Here is a 6,927-nt window from a genome sequence, read left to right as displayed (position 1 = left end):
GCAGTTTGGTCAATGACTGTGATGTCACGATCTCGGATGAGCAGTATATGAGTTTCAGTGTTTTGAGTAAGATGGGTATTGACGTCAGTATCACCTGAGGTCGGTGTTCTGTGAGAAAGGCTTTGCATCCTGGTTAGGGATTCTTGATCGCTTTTCAGCGTTAGTGCAGCCGGTGGTTTGGATGTGCAGACCCGTTAATTATTTCGGAAGATGGTGGGAGCTTGTCCCACAGGAATATTGTATAAGTGTGACATGTAGTCACTTGATTAATTAGAAATTTAAACCAAGTATGAGGATTTTGGTAATATCATCCATTTGAGAATTTATGCCTGGAGGGCACTCTGTTTATTGGGTTATGGACCTGTGAAAGATTATTGGCCTAGCTTGGCACGATCAGGATCGACTTGAGGTCGGTGGATAGATTTAAATGTGGAAGTGAGCCTTACGTCAGGCCAGTTGTGTTTATTTCAGCAATGCGCTCTTTATGGAAGGATAGTCGCAGTCTTATTTCGTGGTCAGTTAATTCATGTAAAGATATATTGCACCGTATGAGTTGTGAGACGGCTTGGTAAATTCCTTATGTGTTGAGGTTCCGCTCAGCGGTGATGTTATATGAGCAGGATGAGACTTAGATCATGTATCGCACCTCAGTTGTGCTTGAGTTTGTAGCCTATAGCGCTATATGTTTCCTTGGGAATGATATTATGCACCTTATTGTGTTTATGACCGATATTCAGTATTTTGATGTGATGAGCTATTCAACTCGACGTATATCTCCTTATGTGAGTTCTATATGTGGATCGGGTGGCACACCGCCATGGGTATGTTGTTTGGATCGGGTTGCACGCCGCAACAGTGTGATGTTCAATTCAGTGCCCATAATTGCTTTTGTGTGTTCTGTTTCCCTATTTTCTGAGGAAGTTTATGTTAGTGTGCGAGTTGAGTAGTTCCTCCCAGAGTTCGCCTTCCTTTTGCATCGCGTTCGAATTGGTAGCCCACTGGCACATTGTGGCGTCTTGTGGGATTTTTGATTATGTCCGAGGTGACTTATTGCCTGAGCAGTTCGTACTGGGTGAGACGAGGTTACTAGATTTGGGGTCAGTGCAAACTGATTATATGAAGTATATTATAGAGCAAAGATCATTCTTTGGTTTGAGACAAGGTAATGGAACTTGTCAGGAGTATAGATCCAATGAATTGTTGATTCAACAGTTGATTATGAATTTCGGCACATCTCTTCAGTCGTATCGGTGTTGTAAAAACTAGAGCAAGACCTATGTAGGTCATGAGATGCAATGAGAGCATCAGATTTGTGGACTTTCGACTATTATGTTTAAAAAATGTTATTATGGTCCTATGAGTAAAGTGATGCAATGTGTGAATTCAGCAAAGTTATGCAGCCATATTGGGTACAGCGTGTGGAGATTGATATGGTGGTCGTATGATGGAAACAGGCTTGTCAGGAAATTCAGGATGTTGGAATTGGGCCTAATGGCTTATTTGCTTGAATAAATAAGTATATCTACAGAATTATCGAGCTAATGTGCTCAACAGAGTAGCGGTAGCATGGGAAGGTGCATGATGTGTTAAACAAGTGATTTCAGACTACTTCAGTGTAGTTCTTAGCACGTTCGAGGACGAACGTATGTTTAAGTGGGGGAGATTGTAACGACCCGACCGGTCGTTTTGAGCTCCGGTGCGTCATTCAGCAATTTGAGGCCATGAACAACTTCATCTCAGGTATATTGACTTGAGTGTATGGTCAGAATTAAAATTCAGGAAGTTTGGAGTCAAATCTAAATGGAAATTCTCATTTTAAAAGCTTAAAATTGAAGAAATGAACTAGGATTGGAATTTTGAGTAAAAGACCTCGGAATTGGGATCCGAAGGTTCCAGCAGGTTCGTATGATGATTTTGTACTTGGGCGTATGCCCGGATTGGGTTTTGGATAACCCGGGAGCGTTTTGGCGCATATTGTGGAAGATACCATTTTAGAAGAAATTTCATCAGTTTGGCTTAAAATGCATTTCAGTGTTATTGATGTCCGTTTGGAATTCCGAGACTGGGAGTAGCTCCGTATGGTGATTCTGGATTTGGGAGCGCGATCGGAAGTGAATTCGGAGGTCCGTAGGTCATTTTGGAGCCGTTTGGCTAAATATAGAAATTTGAAGGTTTTTGAGAAAATTCGACCGGAAGTGGAAATTTTGATATCGGGGTCGGAATGCGATTCCGAAAGTTGGGGCAAGTCCGTAATGTCGAATGTGACTTGTGTGCAAAATTTGAAGTCATTCCTGAATGATTTTGGTAAGGTTTGAGACACTTAGTCTCTTTTAAGGAAGCTTAAGTTGGAAAAGTCAACCGAATATTGACTTATATGTTAGAGCGCTCGAAATGCGAATTTTATGGTTCAGATAGCTTTGTTAGGTGATTTGGGACTTAGGAGTGTGTCCAGAATATTTTTGTGATGACCGGTGTAGAATTAAGCTTGAATTGGCAAAGTTAGTATTTTGGCGAATTCCGGTTGATAGGTGAGATTTTTATCCGAGGGTCGGAATGGAATTTCGAGAGTTTCTATAGTTTCGTTATGTCATTTTGGACTTGTCTGCAAAATTTGAGGTCATTCGGACATGGTTTGGTTGGGATTTTGATCAAAAATGGAATTTGGAAGTTCGTGAGATTCATAGGCTTGAATCCGATGATGATTTGATGTTTTGATGTTATTTTGGGTGTTTCGAAGGTTGGGACAAGTTTGAATGATATTGTGGGACATGTTAATATAATTGGTTAAGGTTCCGAGGGACTCGGGTGGATTTCGGAAGGTTAACGGAATGAAATTCGGACCAAAAAGAAAAGAAAAAGCTGCAGAAATTTCTGCTGCAATTTTCTGTAGAAGGTCTTTGGACTACAATCGTGGAGCGTATTTCGGAGGCCTATATCTTTTGATATATAAGAAATTTTGCGATGGTTCACAAACAAAAGTTGTATCCCTTCATGTCTAGTTTCCATAAAGCTAAAGAAATAATAATTTGGACATCTGTAGAGAATGTTACGGTCGATTGAATATGTCTGGTGGAGCTCGTTCTCCAGAATTTTCTGATTTCGAAGAGCCTACTTTAGAAGCTCATATCTCGGGATATATAAAGAGTTATATGGTGTACAACCTATCAAATTAAAGATCTTTGAGTCTAGTTTCTAAATCTTCAAACCGTTTGTCATTTGGATATTTGTACAAGACGTTATGGGCGTTTAAACAGAAGGTATCCGACAAGGAATAATTTTAATAGGATGTACAACTTGTATAGCACAAGTGCAAGGTACAACTCGACGAAACACATGCAGATTCTTTTATACACGGATTTAGCTCACTTTTCTTCATTTCTTCAAAGTATGGACGATTTTTGGGGAGCTTCAAGAAGGGATTTTCATCATCAATGTGAAGGTAAGTTATCCCCACCTATTTTGTGTTAAGTACATCAATTATGTATGGATTTGAGCATGAAAATTGTAGAAAAATTGAGGATTTAGGCCTAGGGATTTGAAAATAAGTTTTAGTGATTTGAGGGGTCAAATGTACTCCGATTTTGGTAAATTTTATATGTACGGACTCGTGGAGAGACGAGGAATCCGGTGATGTGACTTTCGTAATTTTTCGAGAAGTGGGCCCGGGGCTCGGGTTTTGCAAATTTTCGTGATTTTCGATATTTTTCGAGTCTTTTTGATTGGGTTATATTCCCTTTAGCCTATTGTAATATATTCCTTGTGGTTTGGCAAGATTCGACGCGCGAGGAGGTCGATTCGAAAGGAAAGGGCATCGCGGAGTAGACTTTTGGCCATCTTGAGGTGAATAATAGATGTAAATGCTGTTCTGAGGGTTTGAAACCCCGGACTTTCACATCATAATGCTATATTGAGGCGTGACACGCACTCCATGGCGAGTGCAGGGTCGGATACTATTGGGGATTGTGACTTGGTCCATCCCGTGTGATGTTTATACTATACTGGTGATTGATACACATACTTCATTGATATTACTGGGCTTGATGCCATGTTTGGGGCCTTGTGCCGATTTGTAAAATCCTTCGAGGATTGATATTACTGCTTAGCATGATTTGCATATCATTTAATTTCAGTCCAAGGTTTTAAATGTTGTTTTGCAAACTCAGCCATAATTCTAAGTGTTGAAAACTTAAATGATATTTTTAAATGTATTCCGGGCTGGGAACTTCTGTTTTGTAAATGCCCAAGGGGCTTATTATATTATTTTCTGGACTGATTATAAAGTGACTTGAAACAGTGGTAACAATGACACTGTGTGATATACTTGAAACAGTGGTAACAATGACACTGTGTGATATACTTGAAACAGTGGTAACAATGACACTGTGAACTTCTGTTTTGTAAATGCCCAAGGGGCTTATTATATTATTTTCTGGACTGATTATAAAGTGACTTGAAACAGTGGTAACAATGACACTGTGTGATATACTTGAAATAGTGGTAACAATGACACTGGATGATATACTTGAACAGTGGTAACAATGGCACTGTATGATATAAATTGGTCAGGTAACAATGGCTGACCGGTCAGGTAACAATGACTGACCAAGATATTGCGCTTGGGCTGTAGGAGCCCCTCCGGAGTCTGTACACACCCCCAGTGAGCGCCGTCGACGATAAATAAATATGGATGGCTCGGGCTGCACGCCGCAGTGGGTACTGGAATGTACCATCATATGCATTGCATTGCATTCATGTATTTCTATTTATACTGTTGTTTAGCTGCTCAGTTCCATATGTTGTTGTATATTTGGATTTTAGCTTACTTTGTGTATTTACTGGATTTTCTTATCTTCGGACTGTAGTTACTTTTATTACTCACTAGGTCGGAGTACTCACTTTACTCCCTGCACTTTGTGTGTAGATCCAGGGCAGTCTCAGGCTCAGTAGATCTAGTTGATCAGCAGATCCAGCTTCTGGGAGTATCGAGGTAGCTGCACAACGTTCGCAACCATTGATCTTCTCCCTCCTATCCTATCTTTTTATTTCCGCATTTTCAGACTTTGGATATACCATGTATTAGGATGATATTCTGTATTCTAGAGGCTCAGATTCGTGACACCGGGTCCTAGTGAGATTATATTGTGTATTTTGTTAAAATCTTCAGTACTTTAATCTTGCTTAATTGATATTTCTTTCCGCTATTTTTGATAAATTGGGTTAAGTGTTGAATAATGGTCGGGCTTGCCTAGTAGTGTGCTGGGCGCCATCACGACCGGGATTTGGGTTGTGACACCAACTCAGAGAGAAATCTGCTCGGGATGATGAGGAAGCAGCACTGAGAGATGCACAAATTGCTTATAAAGAGGAGAGGGCTCGAAGAATGGCTTAAAATCAGCCTTTGCATGTAGACCAGTTCGGAAACATAGCTCCCGACCAAGGGAAACCACTTGGCGATTTTGATAGACAGGTATACAACCAAGACTTATCTAGTGTGAGACCACCTCCACTTGCAGCCAATAATTTTGAGTTAAAGCAAGGGTTGCTCCAAACACTCCAAAACAATTATATTTTGAGAGGAAAGAGGAACAAAGATCCAAACAATCATCTAATGGACTTCAAGGAGATTATAAATACCTTTCAATACAACGATGTGTCACAAGATGCAGTTTACTTAAGGGCATTCTCCTTACACTGAAAGATGATACGAAACATTGTCTTCGAAGCTTGCCCTAGGGATCAATTAGAACATGGGATGAGATGACCAAAAAAATTTCTTGCTAAATATTTCTCCTCAACTAAGATGGGCAAGTTTAGAAAAGAAATCCATAACTTCTGCCAGAATGACACTGAAACAGTGTTTGAAGCTTGGGAGAGGTTTAAAGAGATTGTCAGAAAGTGTCAACACGACAAAATTGAACTCTGGATGCAACTCCAGGACTTTTGGGATAGTTTGACACCGTTTTCACGCAGAACATTGAGCAATACAGTTAGAGGTCCGTTGATGAAAAAGACACCAGAGGAAATAGTCACTATTCTAGATGAGTTGTTTGAAGATGCAAATCAGTGGCCCTCTGAGATTGTTGAAAGAACAAGATCAACTGGTGTTCACCAGGTTGATGCTGACACATATGTGCAGGTACATCTTGATGCCATGGCGAAGGAAATAAGGAAGCTGACCTTAGCTTTAATACATAATGAGCCTCATACAACATGTGATATATATGGAAGAGGACACCCTACTCATGGGTGTCAAGCTCAACTGAGGAAGTTATTGCTGTGGGGAATTACAACTTCAATGCAATGGGTTAGAAGCACCCTGATTTTTCATGGAGTTCACCTGGTAGTAAGCAAATGCATGGCAACAAAATAACTCCAGAGTTCAAGGAGCTCCTGGTTTTGCGAATCAGCCGAGGCCGCAGTTTTAGCCTCAACAACCAATTCAGTCTGGGTTAGAAGATTAAATAAAGTCCTATATTGTCAAGGCAGATGAGAGGCTAGATGCTCATGGTGCAACTATTAAAGAACTTGTGACAGATTTGCGAAACTTGGAGAGACAAGTGGGACAAATTACAATTATATTATCTGAGAAAATCTCAGGTACTCTGCCAGCTGATACTGAAAAGAATCCCAAAGAAATGGTAAATGTTATGACCTTGAGAAGAATACAAGTATTGAAAGATCCCACTCCAATTCACAAAGAAGCTGCGCCTGAAAAAGAAAGTGAGAAGGAGCTGAAAATTGAAGATGATAAAAAGACTGAGAAGAAGAAAGGCAAGAAGGGAGTGGAGAAAAAGAAGAAAGAAGAAACTTCAAGGAGGGAGGAATCTGATGATGTGAGCAAGCATATGCATGCTCTACCTTTTCCCCAAAAGCTCTATAGAGAAAGCTGGACAAGTAGTTTGAAAAATTTCTAGACATGCTGAGACA

General features: G+C 40.2%; 1 non-coding gene across 1 annotated transcript; it reads right to left on the bottom strand.

The window, feature by feature from the left end:
- Positions 1-5,806: 5,806 nt before the first annotated feature.
- LOC138869848 (small nucleolar RNA R71) lies at positions 5,807-5,913 on the bottom strand. Its single transcript, XR_011400099.1, has one exon. It is a non-coding gene; the product is annotated as a small nucleolar RNA R71 (small nucleolar RNA).
- Positions 5,914-6,927: the final 1,014 nt, after the last annotated feature.

Source organism: Nicotiana sylvestris, chromosome 5 (assembly GCF_000393655.2).
Source record: "Nicotiana sylvestris chromosome 5, ASM39365v2, whole genome shotgun sequence".
Lineage (NCBI taxonomy): Eukaryota > Viridiplantae > Streptophyta > Magnoliopsida > Solanales > Solanaceae > Nicotiana > Nicotiana sylvestris.
The sequence above is the reverse complement of the archived record's forward strand: the minus strand, read 5'-3'. Positions and strand labels throughout refer to the sequence as shown.